Raw genomic sequence first — 17,349 nt, 5'->3', positions numbered from 1 at the left:
AATGCGAACAGCACACAGCTTCACCAGCTCCACTCATGTGGTTCTGTAAAAAGCTCCTGTGAAGTTCACAGATCACGAAAGAATGAATATCATGTGGCAGTTGCTAAAGAAACAACATGCTGAGTCCCCCCGCCTCCTTTTGGTTTCACATAGAGTAGAATGAAGAAACCTGTAACACCCACATAAACTGTCAGTGCGTAAGTTCGCACTGAACTCTAGCTGCATGCTACGGTGACACACACACACGGTTTTGCAAGAAAACAATTTTTTTTCTTTAAAGTGATGGTTACAGCAAGAACAACTCTGTTAAAATGACAGTCTAAGCTTCCATGTTTATTCTCTCTCAATGACTTCCAGGCGGAAAGCACCCCGTTTGCAAGTCAAAAGATGAGGGTTTTTTCCAACTGCCAACACCATGACGCTACTTGGGATCTGAAAATCAATCTGCCTTCTCTCTGCTTCTCAGATCATCACCAGAAATAAAGGTTACGTTGATAGTAAATGATCAATCCCAGTCTGATCTTTCATCTGGTGAACAATGTATGGGCAGAACCAACAAGGTGTGGAGAATTCATTTATTCTCAATCATCGAACAGTGCATGCAGAGAGAGCAGAGTATATCTACCTGTCTATCAATATCTCCATTCATGAGCTAGAAACAGCAAAAAGTGAAAGTCACAGATGTTACTCAATTGGGAAGAGTTGCAAACACCAGTGGGGACAGAGAAATAACAGGAAGGGAAAATAAAATTGGACTCAATCTGGAAAACTGCAGGTGAATTCATCTAGGGAGACAAGCTGACACAGCTCCCCGATCATCACAGAGCAGCAGTGCCTCTAGAAAGAAGCAAACTGGGCTGTACTGACACAAGGCATAAAGGAAGACAGATAAGGAGGTCAGCTGCAGGTGGGCTTCAGGCACTTACACGCTGGAATTTATACTGTTCACTGGTTTAGTAGGCAGCTAGCTGTCTTGGATACAGGTCAGAGATGATCCAGTTCAGAATCCCCTGCCATGAGGAATAGGTCTCAGTTGACTTGCCTGTGGGTCAGAGGTCATTGGTTTCAGGTCCCCCCACTGAAAATAGGTCTCATCCCCAAAATGGACACCACCGTGCAATACAATAGAGTGCTGCTCTGCCAGATGTGCCACCCATCCAATGAGGTGCCAATTTCAGTTCCCGGCTACTCGTCTCTGGAGAGCTGCCCTGAGAGACAGGGAGGCCACAGCCTCTTGGGAGACATCTGAGGAGACTCCTCCCTGCTTTCCCCCACACTGTCCTGACCAACATTCCTTCTCCCACTAGGAGACGTTCCTAATGTCCTAAGCAATGTATGTGGTCTCATGCAGGGCAGACTGCCTGCTCCTTTTGCCTGCATAGCCTGTATCATCCAGTCAAAGTGCTCAGGGATATTTTGAGGATAGAAAGTGTGATGGTACCTCCCATAAGGCTTTATGGAAATATGCTTAGAATGTGTTTTATGCTACATATGTCATGTAACATATCTCAAAGGTTATGATCTACTGAATGTATTAATCCTATTTGTATGCATGTATCATTTTTGTATTCGAAGTTATGAACGTTGGCTATGTACTGGCTTGATTTCTAAATAACCTTAGTAGAGCATTTGGTCAGTTCCTGGATAAAGGAATGTTGAAGTTAAGTACCTAATCAAGAAACACTTCAAGGACAATGGATCTTGGAATGCTCCAATCCACATAAGAAGTCTACTTGAGGACATTCAAGGTAGCATGTGACCCATGACTGCTACCTGTAAAAACTGTGAGTCATGCATGGACTTATGACTTGCCCAGGTGACTCCAGAACTCCATCCTGGTGCTGGACTTTGCATAGGAGTGAGAAGGGGGTTTCCACCCACAAGAGAAAATCTATTTAAACCCCTGGGAGACCCCTCCATTTTGTCTTCAGCTGGCTAAGGAGAGAGCCTCTCCACCCCTAAGATACTTGGAAGAAACTGGAACAAAAGGCAGTGACTGCAAGGGGTGTGAGTGATTGCTGGACCCAGGCTAAAAGGAGATTAGTCTGTAAAAGGGAGCATTCTGGAACTGGTGAGGATCGTATCTGTATTCATTTTGATTAGACATAGATTTGCACATTTTATTGTATTTTGCTTGGTGACTTACTTTGTTCTGTCTGTTACTACTTGGAACCACTTAAATCCTGCTTTCTGTATTTAATAAAATCACTTTTTACTTATTAATTAACTCAGAGTATGTATTAATACCTGGGGGAGCAAACAGCTGTGCATCTCTCTCTATCAGTGTTATAGAGGGTGAACAATTTATGAGTTTATGGATTTATTTGGGTTTAGACTCCATTGGGAGTTGGGCATCTGAGTGTTAAAGACAGGAACACTTCTGTTAACTGCTTTCAGGTAAACCTGCAGCTTTGGGGCAAGTAATTCAGACCCTGGGTCTGTGTTGGAGCAGACGGGCGTGTCTGGCTCAGCAAGACGGGGTGCTGAGTCCTGAGCTGGCAGGGAAAGCAGGAGCAGAAGTAACTGGGCACATCGGGTGGCAGCTCCCAGGGGGTTTCTGTGATCCAACCCATCACAGTAAAGCTTCAGAGAAAACCCTTCCCCCACAAAGGAACATGAACCTCTGATGGAACTAAAAGCCATTTTTAAGCTCGGTGAGGGTCAGAGCCTATGACTTTAATGAGGAGGAGGAGCGGTGGTGGTGGCAGCCAACTTGGAATCCCTTTCATCCCAAAAGCTTAGAAAGATGATGCCCTGCACCCTCTGGGGCTACGCCTGGCTACCAGCACTGAATCGGATTGCCTAGCTAGCCCAGCCAGATGATCAAGTCAAAGGGAAGCACGGCCCACACTAGTCAATATGACTTTCACGTGTGGGGTCCATCCAGACAAGTAGCGCCACTTGACGTCCTGAGATGAATTGAGTGAAGGAGTCTCAGAGCCACTTCGGACTCTGTGTGAACATGCCGCTCTTCTGGAATTCACAGAGGCTTTTAAGCCTCATTTCCCTGAAAGCCTATCAGCTTTCTCTTCTGTCAAAGTCAAGTGTATTTAATTAACTCAATCCAATTCATTCTGGAGCTGGTCAAGTTCGCCCCAAAGGTACACAATGGAGTTACCAGTGTTTTCACAGGAATTAAACTTATAATACAATAGACAAAAATAAAGCAAGCTTTGTACATGCCATTACCGCTATCTTTTTTGCATACAATTGAATAAATTACCCTTTGTTATGAAACATTAATCCTCTTTGCTAAATGGAATAATTCCCACCTCGGATCCATAGTGAATGCTGGAGTGCCCTCAGAGCAGACTCAGAGACATCCTTGTATTCAGCACAATTACCAAAAGAGCATGAGAACGTTCTGTGCCATGCTAAGAGATCACAGCACCAAGGAGTTACTTTGAATGCCCTCAGCCGGGACACTCAAAGTTCCTAAAGGGGGCAAGCTAATAAATGGATCAATTTTCAAAGGAGTCAGAGGTGGAAGTGAAAGATCTCGAGAGAGGAGGAAATCTAGATGAAAATCCACTCATCATTTGTACTGCAGTAATATCTAGCCGCCTCGTTTCAGACTGAAGCCCCAGTGGATAGAGCCATAGCAAGAGAGACACCCTGCCCTGAAGAGCTCAGAGTTTAAATAGACAAGACGGACACGTGGTAATTATTCCCTTTTTACAAATGAGGAGCTGAAGCAGAGAGAGAATAAAAGTTTTCTCCGAGGTCACACAGGGAGTTCATGGCAGAGCCAGGATTTGAACTCTGAGTCTCAGACTACTGCCTTAACCACACCACCATCCTTTAGGATCAGGCCCTTAGTCCCTATGTCATTACATTTCCTCTATGCATCAATTCAGCTTCCTCTAGGAAGTGGTTTTTTTTCCCTCCTTCCCCTGGAGCTGTACAGCACTCCACACCCCGAACACACACACACACACACGCGCGCGCAGGACCTGGCGTTGAGTTTGAATGGAATCTATCACAAAGCATACTCAAAAACCTCTGTAAGAAATGACAGCTCCTGACAAAATGAAAGGAAGTATCTTGTTCAGATCTGCACTTAAAACAATCCAGAGTCCCATTAGTATTCATTCTGCATGATCCGGATGGAGTAACAGTGGCTCTATGAATAAAATTAAAATCAGAGTGCTTACACTGCCTCCCACTTAGGAAGATGCTTTGGAGTGAAGGCCACATTACAATTGTTAATGACTAAAGCTGCAGCCCAAATCTTTGGCCCTCCATCTGGCTTAGCTGAACAGACTCCCAAGGGGCTGATGCATGTAGCTTGGCTTTGAACTTGTGGGGCAAATGTATCAAACTCCCATCTCAGAGGGTGCAGGAAATTGAGACTTTGTGAGCTTGGAGTTTAATAAAGTTGCTGGGAAGGAGAAGGCAGCATCGGTGGCTGCCTACCAATGGAGGTGAGTAGCTCATGCTCTGAGGTGACCACTTCACATGGCATGGCATGAACTTGATGTCACTGTCATGGGTCACAACATGCACTTGAGGCCACCGTAGGAAGGAGGTGCCATAGCAAGCTTGCCGACATGCACCGTGTCCCAGAGGTGCCATGAAATGGAAGCAAGAGGCTTTGGTAGGTAACTTGATCAAAGCCATTTCACAGGCATGTTTTGGAAGTGCCTCCATAGAAATGCTTTTTCCATACTGTCCCGTGCATCAGTTCTCATCAGTGAAACTCAGCAGATATCCATGGGCTTCACTCCTGCGAGATCAGCATGCAACTCTTGCTCTTTGTGCACCAGTCAGTGCAAAACCACCACTGCGCTAAGGGAAGGGACACGCCTCCGGATACTGTCAGAGACTGTAGATGTCCACAGGGGATAAAACACAAATTTTGCCAAGCCCAGGGGCCTGCAGAGAAGTCACAGGGGATGACAGAAATCCTCTTAGTAAGGCTAGTGGGTGAAATCCATAACATTCTTAACCACGTTGTGAAATTCAGGCTATAGTTCATTAACTTAAGAAGATCAAAGTGATATCCCCACTCCTCCAGTCAATGGAATTGAAGGTTTTCTGCATCTGCTAATGTAGCCATTGGATTCCAATAGTTTTCACTCAATCCAAGCAACCAAATCATTGTCTGCTATTGAGACTCATAAAATTCCCCTCCCTCCACCTTCCGGACAGACTGACTAAACTGCTGCACGCACATCCCAAATATTTTGGTGTTATTTCTGTGGCCTTCCTATTTCACAGCATGAGACGCCATAATGTTACTATCTCTGTTTAATGAGGAAATGAGGGATTTGCTATGCAGGGGATCTCGTGCTTGGTTTTAATGACATGGTGGCTATGCTATTCAATATGTTTTTCCAAGAGCTTTAGAGCAGCTTTATCCATGGTCACTTCTGAAACCCCTGATTAGCTCAAAACTCTTTTTCTTGCTATTGAAAAACTGAGCAGTGAATCTAGAGATCTGGAGCTTTGCCATCCCAGGAACCTGTCCTTATTCAGTTCACAATGTAGCATCTTTTTCTTGTATATTCAGAAAGGTGCATTTTTCCACATCACATTCAATTATAAAGGCATTCAGGATTTCCAGGGACCCAAACCTGCACTTAAGAGCTTTGCTTTCAGATGAGCTCTTGTGAACTGTGATCAAATCACTTCTTAAGTGAATACATGGGGAGACAAAGGTGTAATAAGATCCAATGGCTGGAAGTTGGAGCTACACAAATTCAAACTGGAAATAAGGTATAAATTGTCCACCGTGAGAATTATCAATGATTGTGACAGAATGCCAAGGGATTTTAAGTCAAGACCGGATGACTTTCTAAATGATATACTATTGGTCAACTAGAAATTATTTGGTTCAATGCAGGAATTACTGGGTAAAATTCTGTGACGTGTCACAAAGGTGGTCAGTCTAAATTAACATAATTGTTCCTTGTGGCCTTAAAATCTGTGAATCTGTCAAAACCTAGGCAATGTCTAATGTGCCTGGGTATTAACAATCCCCTGGTATTCCATCTCCCAACCCTGCAACAGTGTTGTTGGCCCAATTTACTCCTGCCACCACTGTTGTACATTTCGCTGTCACTCTCCACCATAGAGTTCTCTCCAGTTCTACATCTTGGGATCCTCCAAGCTAGGTAACATAAATAATAATGCTTAACTCACACAAAGTAGCTGTCCATCCAAATCTCAATGCACTTTACAAAAGGTGGTCAGGATTATTATTCCCATTTCACAGATGGGCAAATGGGGGCACAGAGGGGTGCTGTGACTTAACATAGTCTAATCGAATCGGAAAAGGACCAGTAAAAAGTCAACAAAGCCCAAAGAGAAAGAGGGAGAGTATGCAGAAAAGCACCAACCAAATCCATAGCCCAGCCACCCTCAATAAGAGCTTCCCAAATGTAACACAATAGGAAAGAAAATTGCCTTGGGTCCCACTAGGAAGGACAAAATAAATGGCTCTGGCATATTTCCTCATGTAGAGCATTAAAGAGAAAAGGGCCTATGATTCAGAGAGTCCTCTTTCTCATCCTCTTGAAATTCTATCATGAGTAGATCTGATTTGAAAAAAAGTATGTATGTGTGAGGTAGGGGGAAGTCACAAACTATTTTTGGTTTGTTTTCTTATTTTTGTCCTTTTTTGGTCAATTTTTGAAATCTGTGTTTTTAACCAACTTCTCTAGATGGTTGAAAACAGAAAATTTGCATGAAAATTTCTTTGAAATTCCTTGAACCTTCCCCGCCTCAAAAAAACTTTAAATTTTGAACACCTTTGACATCATGTGAAAGGTTTCAACCAGCTCGAACAAGGGGACATCCAGCAGCTGTAGCTCAGCTGCTTACTGCTGCTAAGATGGGATGCAAAGCCATTCAGAATGTGCCACGCATGTTTTGAAATCCTCTTGACTCCTTCCTAATCATCTAAGCCATGTACATCCAGACACCTGCACTTCACAGGCTAAAAGTCACAGTCATATTCCTACCTCCAGTTAATAAATTGTCTCTCCCTTCTATCTGCTGCGTGAAATGAGGCTACAATTGGAAGGAAATTATTTTGCAGGTATTGTTTCACGAACAATAGCAATTCCTGCTCCAGAGAACACTATTTTGCTTAATACCTTCTTTCTGTAGAATGGTAAAATGTGACAGAGTAATAGCCCTGAGATCAGTATGAAGGGGTCTGGGTTCTGACGAGAAAACAGACAAGTGTTTCTATCAAGAGAGAATTGTGTGCATGCAAAGAAAATAAGTGCCCAAAATGAGGGTCTCCAGATAACATGGCATTTAATCTTCAAGATTAAATGTTATTTTGATTTCTTGCTGCACAATAAACATATTTGCAGGGGGAAAGGTGTCCATTTTGCTCTCTGGAAAGGGAGGAGGGAGTCAAGACTAGGCAATGCATTTATTGTTTGCAACAAAAGAAAGTAGGTTTCATAAAGAAAAAGTCCCGTAGGGGAAAGATGGGCAAAACAGCTCCTGCTGTACAATGCAGAAAAGGACAGCTGCAATAGCAGGCTTCTCTGGTTCACTTTGCTAAATTCTCCCTAGCCAGCAGGCAATGGGGACTCCAGGAATGTTGAGAAATTGGTCTTTCGGGGTGGGGTGGGGGGAATATTCTAGGCTGGAGAGGGAAGTTTATTCTGTGCTCAAACTTAGAATGCTGGTTTCCTTTAATAACCAAATTTTGCTCTCCTCTAGAAACTCCCATCTGAGGATCTTCTAGCACTGCACAAACTTTCGTTATTTCAGACTCACCATCTTGCTGAGGAGGTACACTGGCTTTATCCCCTCTTGTACAGGTGGGCAAACAGGCGCAAGGGGAACAAGTTGCCCAAGGTCCATGATACCGTGAGGATTAGATTGCAGCGCTCCTGATTCCTAGTCTGGCAGTCTCACACTCCTGCTTAAAGGAGGAAACAGTCCAGCTCACAACCCAAACCATCCAGTCCCTATCTGCCTCTGTGTGGCTGCTTTTACATTCCCCAGTGCTCACACTGGGGAATGGGAGTGCCTGCTGCAATTAGCTTTATAAGCAACACCTGCTGCCTTACAAAGCCTAATTGCTTGCAGCAGGTGGAAGGCCACTGGCTGCCTATGACAAGGTTTTAACCTTTTGCTTTCCAGGCATGGAGTAGGATTCACCCACCCCACCACAGAACTGTGCATTCCCATTTCAGCATGCAGGGCTATGCATGATCTGCCCCCATTAGCATCACTGACTGGAGTTACACATGGACATCCCGGCTCATCTAATGAAGATGCGTCCCACAGGCTTTAAAAACAACTCCCTAAAATTGTCCAATAATCAAACAAATCTAATTTGTTATGAACAAATTCTTTAACATTTTTCTGGGTTTGTTTTCATTTTAGGGAGGGTGTCATTTTATTCTGGGCACAAAGTATTTACACTAACGAATTATTCAGGATTCGTAATATTAGACATTATTATCCTCACGCGAGAACAAGGGACAGCTCTCATTCTTGATGTTTTCCCCCAGACCAAAAAATTGTAACATTTTTTCTTAAAGAAATAACACTAATGCCCATGATCCACAAATAAGTTCACAGCAAAAGGATATTGGGCCCACTGTAGCAACCCTACAATAACAAAACAGTATGTCCAATTGCAAAACTCATGAGCAACCCTGAATATCAAACCATTGTACACAGCTGCAATGCCACCAACCAACACTACAACAAGGGCAAGGGGGAAAAGGGAAAACCTAGACATTCCAACCAAAATTCAGCTGCCTTTCCTCCATGTTTCCACTTTGCACAAATGCAGTGCCCTGGGCAACCCTACAATAAAGCATCTGCATGCACAGCTGCTGCAGTGTTCATAAGCAACATTACAACAAACCTGCCTTCCCACCCAAACACTCCTGAGACACCTGGCCCAAAACCAGCTGGTTTGATGGAGGAATAAACTTCATGTTAAAGAAACAAATTTCAGTTTCCAACTTCCAAGAGGTTTAAGTTAAAAGAGAATGTAAAGGAAAATTCCCATTTAAAAAAAATCAAGAATAAACACTTTGCTGATGTCCTTTTTACCCTCTCCTTAAAGGTGATAGAGGGGAAGCCTGCACTTGTATTGATCTAACCTGTAACACTGCTAGCACAGCTTGTAAAAGGAGAAAAACACAATTTAACAAACCAACATCTTGTTAACTTTGTAAGACGGGGGTGGCCTTCCTGCTTCCCAGCAATCATTCGGGCATTGCCTGTTTAAATAGAGCTGAACAGTATTGCTCTTAATAGGGCTATTAATACCTGTCACGTTCCAAGATGGTGAAATAATGTGCCTTATTTCCCCTCCATAGATTAAAATAAACCAAGAGGGAATTTTCTGAGTCTTCTCTCCCTCCCCATTTATATCTTTAAGCCAGGGTGGAAAAACAGTAATGTGATTGTACCAGCCAATTCCTTCATCAACTTGATAGCTATACAATGAAATTGTTACTCAAAGATCAGCTCGTCTAAGCAGCATTCGTGTCCTCCCCGACTTCCCCAGTCCTGCTACCCACCCTCCCATTGCTTGCCCCGCAAGCCAAGGGCTACACACTCTGAGGCCTCTGCCAAAGGAATTCATTTGCATTAGAGCATATAAAGAACCAGCCCTTTAGGCACATCTGTATTCAGGCAGGATTCTTCTCAAACAACATAAGGTATTAGCTCTTGTAATGAGCCTTCCAAGGGCAGCAGTGGGGGCAAAAGACATATCTGGCTTCAAGACTAAGCTTGATAAGTTTATGGAGGAGATGGTATGATGGGATAGCCTAATTCTGGCAATTAATTTGTCTTTGACTATTAGCGGTAAATATGCCCAATGGTCTGTGATGGGATGTTAGATGGAGTGGGATCTGAGTTACTACAGAGAATTTTTTCCTGGGTGTCTGGCTGGTGAGTCTTGCCCACATGCTCAGGGTTTAGCTGATCGCCATATTTGGGATTGGGAAGGCCTTGGGGGTTTTTCACCTTCCTCGGCAGCATGGGGCACGGGTCACTTGCTGGAAGATTCTCTGCACATTGAAGTCTTTAAACCATGATTTGAGGACTTCAATGGCTCAGACACAGGTTTGATACCGGAGTGGGTGGGTGAGATTCTGTGGCCTGCGTTGTGCAGGAGGTCAGACTAGATGATCATAATGGTCCCTTCTGACCTTAAAATCTATGAGTCTATGATATTAACATTCATCACAGCGTTGGATAGGAGTCAAAAGAAACCTCCCAAGTCAGATCCCAAGTTCAGGGCTTCAACTCCAGGTTGCATCACTTGGGCTCACCCTACCCACAGCATCAACCCCAGCACTGGCCAGATTCTCCATTGTCCTGTATGTTGTGCAGCAATTCACATTAGAGCAAAGTGGGTGTCAACCTTTACCAGTCGGATTTAGTAGCATTTTACACCCGCTCTGCCCTAGTGTAAATGGTGGCACAAGGTGCCAAAGTGATGGAGAATCTAATTGCATCTTCCCATTTTTAGGCTCACCCCATGCTACAAGAACACAGACATTGTGGCAATGTCAGACCTATCCCCTGATAGACAAGCTGTGAGGACAGAAAGGGCATGGGGACTGTATGTTCAATCTAGGGCACGTGGGCCACGGTTGGGCTGTGCCACTTCTTTTAAACACCAGGATTCTTGACAACATTAATTCCTTGCCTAGCTTCTGGGTTTGTCATTAGCAGGTCACCAGGCAGAGAAGTTGGAATTTAAGCAATGTCCAGAGATCCCTGTTTTAGACCTACAGCGATGCTAAGGAGTATTTGGCTTAAAGTACAGAGCCATCACGAGGAAATTACAAGCATCAAGTGATTTTGGGTGCCTAACTTGAGACACCTTAAAAGGATCTGATTTTGCAGAAAACACTGAGCACCCACCCTATGAAAATCAAGTTTTTTTATGCTCTTAGAAACCTGAGTTCTCAAAAACGTAGGCAACCAAAATCCCTCATCACCTTTTAAAAATTTATCTACATATAAATAAAAGTGAGGGAGCCAGAGAGAGGGGTGTATGTCAAAGAGCATGTTCAGTACGAGGCAACACAACCAGAATCCCAAAATGTTAATTTTAAAGTTTAAGATTTGGATATGGATGCTGTTGAGACAGACATAACTATGAGTAAATATGTCAAAATAATCTGTCAAGAAGAAACCTGATCCCAAAGCTATTCACTGAGAGAGGTAAATTACATAAAGATTATCACTGTATTTCCAAAATATATTCCAAAATGGGAAGGAAGGAGGAAAGGGCGTTTGGCATCTTGATAGCTACCTAGACAGGGCTTTTTCCTTTCCTGCTTTCAAAAATGGTTTGGAAAAGCAGTCATGATTCACTGAGATCCTCATATCCTTTGGACATAGTCTAGTTTAGTGTGATTTAGCTTGAAATTATATAAAAAAAATCCTGACTTTGTTCCATTTCAGTGTTGCCATCACTTGTACTATTATTGTGAGTCTCGCAATATTTGGTGTCTTTTTTCAAGCCCCCAGTTCCCAGAGGCAAGTGATTACAAGAGAATCTTAGCTTTTATATTTTTTTTAAAAGTACATTTTTAGCCCTTATGGTTGGAAGAAAAGCCTGAAAAGACAAACCAAGTGTACTGTAAAGGCTGAGAAACCAGAAGGCAAAGAAAAGAATTCTACAGCTGGTAATTTTAAAAAAATCTCATGATTTTTAAGCCAAATCTCAAAATTCTTGGGGCCTAACTCATGATTTTTAATACTTTGGGCGGGCAATGCTTCAATTTCAAACTCAAAACTCAAAGAAAAAATGGAAGCTTATGAGCCCCATACAGATTGGAGCCCAGCACAATGTTCCCATAAACCCAGGCAAAACAAACTGACATATGCTCAGTTCTAACTGTAACTTCCCAGTAAGGTACAATAATTCACACTCATTAGTGGGGTAAATGGATGCAACCCCACTGAATTCAACGCAGCTATGCTTGCTTAATCCATTGTTACTCAAGTCACACTTGGAAAGAACTTTCTGTATCTTTTGTTAAAGGAGAAGAGACATAAATGTCCTAATTCAGGAAAGCACGTAATCCTATACTTCGCATATAAGTATGCATTCTTATTGACTTCAAAGGGAGTTAAGCACATGCTTAAAGTTAAGCATGTCCTCAGATGCTTTCCTGAATAGGGATGCTTTCCTGACTCAGGGACTTGGTTTGAAATCTGAATTCATGGCACATGCTACAGATTTGGGGCTAATGTTACACTGACTTTGTCAGTCTGTAGTAAAGAGCATTTCCTCACTGCCTCCAAACACCTTATTGTTCATTTGCTTTCAAAGAAGGGGGGGCAGAGGGAGAAAATGTCGGGAATACACATTCATTGTAGTTAATGTTCTCTGCATGCTAATGCTTGCTACAGTCCACAATGCATAATTTCCCTGCAAGAGAGAGAAAGGGAAATAAAACCAGCAGGTGACATTGTTATTAATCCCAGGGCTATAGGAAGCAGAGTAATTTAAAGAACCTGGTAGGGGAGAATGTCAGAAGTGTCATTTCCAAGAGGCAGACAGGAGACTCGGGAGTGTCAAGGCGACTGGGGACCTGTCACTTTTGCAGCCCACCCTTCCCCTCACCCCCACCTCTGCTGTTTACAGTAAAACTTCATCACAGGAAGTTATTAAGGTTGGCAGTTACTGTAAATGGTGAATTCCACAGTCTGGGAGAATCTTAGCCAAGGCAGCTTAGCATCAGCAGAAAGGGACGCTCCCAATTATTTCTCTTCAACCAGCAGAAAGAAGCCCCCAGGGAGAGATCTATTAGCATACCCAGGTACCTAAAAGAGAAAAGGCAGGCACCCTTTCCTACATGCAGAGAATTTTAATACAGTGGGGTGACCCCATTTGCTCTGCCTTGCTGCTCCAAGCAGGCTGTGGGTTATACAAATGGAGTAGTACAAATCAGGTAGCTCTGAGGAGTTATTCTATAGCAATTCCAGACACAAAGGCTAGATCAGGCAAAAGGCACATTTCAGGGGGCTGAGTAGGCACCTTCCCAAGTGGTTTGCCACAAATCAGGAGCAAGGTGCAAGGCTGAGTCTCAGAAGAAATGACACTTTGCAGATAATGCCTCAGTTCCATTTTTTACCACTGGGTCCAGCTCTGGGGCACCAGTGAAGATGTGAGGGATTTGTCACAATGAAAAGCAATTTTCGCTGCCTTTTGATCACGGCAAATACAAACATTCAAGAGGGATGCTGCACACTGGGTATGCCCCTGCTAAAAGGAAAACAAATGAAGTGGAAGAGGATTTTTTGCTGGCTTCAGCAGGCACAAGAGGATCCACTTCACTCACCTATCTGGGTCCCATAAATAAATATTTTGTTTTGTGACACATTGCATCCGCCTGAAGAGCACAAATTGGGAGCTAGTGGGTCATTAGGGTAAACGCACGACTCTCTCTGGAGTTCTGGGTTCAAAGCCCACTCTGGAACCCAAGTGAAGACGAGTTTGAACAGCGGTGTAATGATTCCATGCGTTGCAGATAACAGAATCCATTACAGGATAAAAGGGCCTTTTCCTGCTGCTATAGAAGTCAACAACAAAACTCCTATTGGTGGTGCAGGAGGAAAGCCCAAATCACACATGCCACGCTGAGGAACTGACACTAGGGCCTGGCCCTTCCAATTCAGTAAACACAGGCTCAACATTTGAGCAAAAGGAGATTCTTCTTGTAGCAGGTAGCAGCAGTAAGTTCATTGTCCTACTACTCCACTGGAATATGGAAGTTTTAGTGCACTGTAGCAGGGTCCACAAAGTGAGCTAGTGTGCTGTAGATTCACATGCTGTCGTGCCGTGGCATGCACTAACTCACTATGTAGACAGTCCCAACATACGCACGGAGCATATTGTGAGCATCTGCCACAACTCCCTGACATCCCATATTCACCACTGTCACATAATTAGGATGTGCCTTATACAAAGTATGCCTTGTGAGGTGTCATTCTAAAAGTCTTGATCTGCTAGACAGTCATATCTCGTTGGATTGCATATGCTATCGTCATGTGCGAAGTTATGAAGTTTGGCTATGTGTGTGTTACTGAAACATGTCATGAGGTTGAAAACCTCCACAAGCAGCAGCCTTTCAGGTACAACAGTAAAAAGGCCAAACAATGTGAATGGCTTATTGAGGAAATGCACACAAGCACAAGGATTACCCTGGGAACTGTGTACAATAGGAAACTCTCAGAGATAGCACTACACAATAGGAACCGTTTGACCCAGATCACAGCAAAAGAGCTGGGAACAATGATACCTCCCTGCAACACCACACCTGAAAACACCTGAGGGGCAAGGACTGAACTGTGGGAAGTGATGGTCCCAGGCTAGAAGGATCTTTAGCCTGTGTATGAAAACCTGGGAAAGTCAAGGCAACTTGTGCCTTAAGAGTCTGCCAGCCAGTTTATCACTCAGGGTGAGAAATTGCTAATTTATATCCTACCTAGCTAGAGTGTTAAGCTCAGTTTGCTGTTTTTGTTTATTTACTAAGGTAATCTGCTTTGATCTGTTTCCTACCACTTATCATCACTTAACATTTACCTTTTGTAGTTAATACGCTTGTTTTTTGTTTACTCTAAACCCCAGTTTGTGCAATTCATAACTGGGGGTGGGGAGCAAAAAGCCATGCATATCTTCCTCCACATTGAGGGAGGGGGCGAATTTCATGAACTTACGCAGCACAGATCTCTATACAGTGCAAGACAATATAATTTTGGGGTTACACTCCAGAGGGTGTGTGCACAGGAATGACGGGCAATTCCCTGAGCTGAGTCCTCCCACACAGAGCTGATTGCAGACTCTGTGTGAGTCTACCACTGGGTGCATCCCTGCCTGTGTGTGTGTGCTGGAAGGGGGCTTGAGAGCCTGTCACAGCAGCACAGAGGAAGGGGAACCCAGCCTGGTGGGACAGCTGGGCTTAGTGGGACCCCAGCACATCAGGTGGCACCCCGGAAGGCGGTCCAACCTGTCACACTCCCCACAATATAGCTGCCCGCATTACAAAACCAGCACAGAGTTAGTCATGACCTGAATATCCAGAGTCTTTTAATCTAGGAACAAGGTGCTTTGGGGAGGACGGTGGGGAGGCTTGCTAAAAGCTGCCCACTCTACTACAAGGCTGTTAGTCACTTGCTGGTACCAGTGCTAAATTCATCCATTTAATGAGAAAAAAAAGTGTTTAAAAAAAACCTCTATCTGAATAGTATTCCCTTTGGGGCTTATCGGTGCTTCATTTTCCATCACAAAAATAACGTACTGTAAAAGACTGATTAGTCAACTGATAATTGAGTTCTTAAATGTCAAAAACAATATAGTATGAATATTCAACAGATCATGCAACTGAAACTTACCTGTTCAATCAACAATGACTAACATTTTTCTCCCCATTGTTCTTTTCCAGAAATTATGTTAATTTGACTTTTCTGAGGTGATGAACAAGGTTCTCTTTAAAACATATTGTCGTACAGGTTAATGTATAATGGGCTGCTTAAAAGTAAGCTCTTGGGAAGTCGTGCCTGACTTACATCCCTGTGCATTAACTTCATCTCACAGAGGGGGCAATTGAATCAAAATTGTGCTGAAAGATACAGTTAGTGTTTCGGCTTCTCAGGGAAAAATATTTCACTGTAGAGATTGGAAAATGTGATATTTTCATGCTGCTTGAGCTTAAATCCAGCCCAAGGTTCAAGCTCATAACAGACTCCAGACTTCGTTTAATTTATCAGGGGAAAACATAGCCTAAATTTTATTAAAGAATATATCAGTGGCGTTTAAATGGGGACAGACAGTTGCCAGAGCTGTTCAAACAACTGCCCATTCTTCCATGGCTGGGAGAGGATGAGGATGAGAAATAGAAAGCATTCCTCAGCCCATGCCTCCTTGAAAACATCTGTTTGCTGCCTGCTGCAAGTAGCACTTCAGACATCAGTGTTCCGGATCATCACAGCAGAATGCACTTTGCTACCGTAGATCTCACCATATGCTGTGGGAGTGAGCTGCAGCAGAGAGCCAGATTCTCAGCTGGTGTAAATCAGCGTAGCTTCATTGGCACAGCATAGTTCTGTGGAAGCCAGTGGAGCTACACCAACTGAGGATCCAACTTAGAAAATCCACACCACAGACTTAAATGTCTTTTCCTGCTTCCCAATTTGTGTCCTCCTCTGGATTCCAGAGAAGAGCTGAGTTATTCTCTCCTTCGTGTTCTGAATACCTATGAAATTACATTTGATTCAATCCCCTCAGCAGAGATTTTTTTGGGAAACAGGCCTGAATGCCTGGTACCTTCTACTTATCCTGGGTGTTAATGGGAAGAGTTACCCAGGATACTGTATATAAAACCCACAGGTGTTTAAAGCAAGGTGAGTAATTTATTTTCATTCCACCAGTTGAAATCCTGACCTTACTGAAGACAATAAGTTCTCAGACGTGGAGTTCAGATGGGTCAGGATTTAACCAACCATGTTTTGAAATAACTGCATTTGTAGCTAGTAGACAACATTTGTTTTTCCACTTCCTGGTGCAGCTCCCTAGAGTAATTAATAGAGCTGCTCAGGAATTTATTTTAATCTAAAATTATTTTAATTGGAAAATGTTAATTTGTCAAAACTGAAACTTCCCAGGAAAGGGTTGGTTTCGATGAATTTCCCATTGCAAAAAAAGTTATGGGGGAAAAAAAGTTTCAAAATTGTCAAAATGAGAAATCTCAACATTTTTTTTAAATAAAAAAGTTATTTTGGGGGTATCAAAACAACTATTCATTAAATTTAATTTAATTTTAGTAAAAAAAGTTTTAAAGGGTCAATATCAAAACTAAACTTGGTTCATGAAAATTTTTTAGATTTTGACTTTTTGTGCCAATTTCAAATGGGAAAAAATTGAACTCTCAAAAACTCTCACAGGACAGGGAAACAGTTTCCTGACCAGCTCTAGTAACCAGAGGGTATTTTAAGCCCTGCAATAAAACATGGCTATTTAAAAACATCTTACTGTATCTAGGTATGGAACACTGACCTTTAGCAAGCGCTGGTCGGTTCACAACATAGCAGCCAATCACCTTGTCTGTGTTCTGATCTCTGCCGTGGCTCCTCATGGATGGTGTTAGACTTCATCTTCAAATGCCTCTATATCAAGTTACCCCAGGGAACTGCTTCACCCTGCATGAGCATGACTTTCCACAACAGCTAAGTTCTTGTGGAATAATGGAACAGCTGTCCTCAGGTGTGAGGCTTCTGAGTACAGGAGACAGAAGATTTTCAGCAATCAGCCCATGACTCTGGAACTCACTCCCAAAGATGACAAAGAAAAGTAGTCCTGGATGACTGCAAAGAAAAACAAGAAAGAGAGAGAAA

The 17,349-nt window shown here is 43.1% G+C and overlaps 1 long non-coding RNA gene across 2 annotated transcripts in view; it reads right to left on the bottom strand.

Annotated features, from left to right (window-relative positions):
• Positions 1 to 17,349, bottom strand: part of LOC120375570 — a 61,171-nt gene that overhangs the window by 15,108 nt on the left and 28,714 nt on the right. For both annotated transcript variants that reach the window (XR_005586639.1, XR_005586640.1), the window contains exon 2: positions 17,012 to 17,319. This is a non-coding gene — a long non-coding RNA (uncharacterized LOC120375570). The remainder of the gene's footprint in view (positions 1 to 17,011; positions 17,320 to 17,349) is intronic.

The sequence above is a fragment of the Mauremys reevesii genome, linkage group 12 (genome assembly GCF_016161935.1).
Source record: "Mauremys reevesii isolate NIE-2019 linkage group 12, ASM1616193v1, whole genome shotgun sequence".
Lineage (NCBI taxonomy): Eukaryota > Metazoa > Chordata > Testudines > Geoemydidae > Mauremys > Mauremys reevesii.
This window is presented reverse-complemented; position numbering and strand designations above follow the sequence as displayed.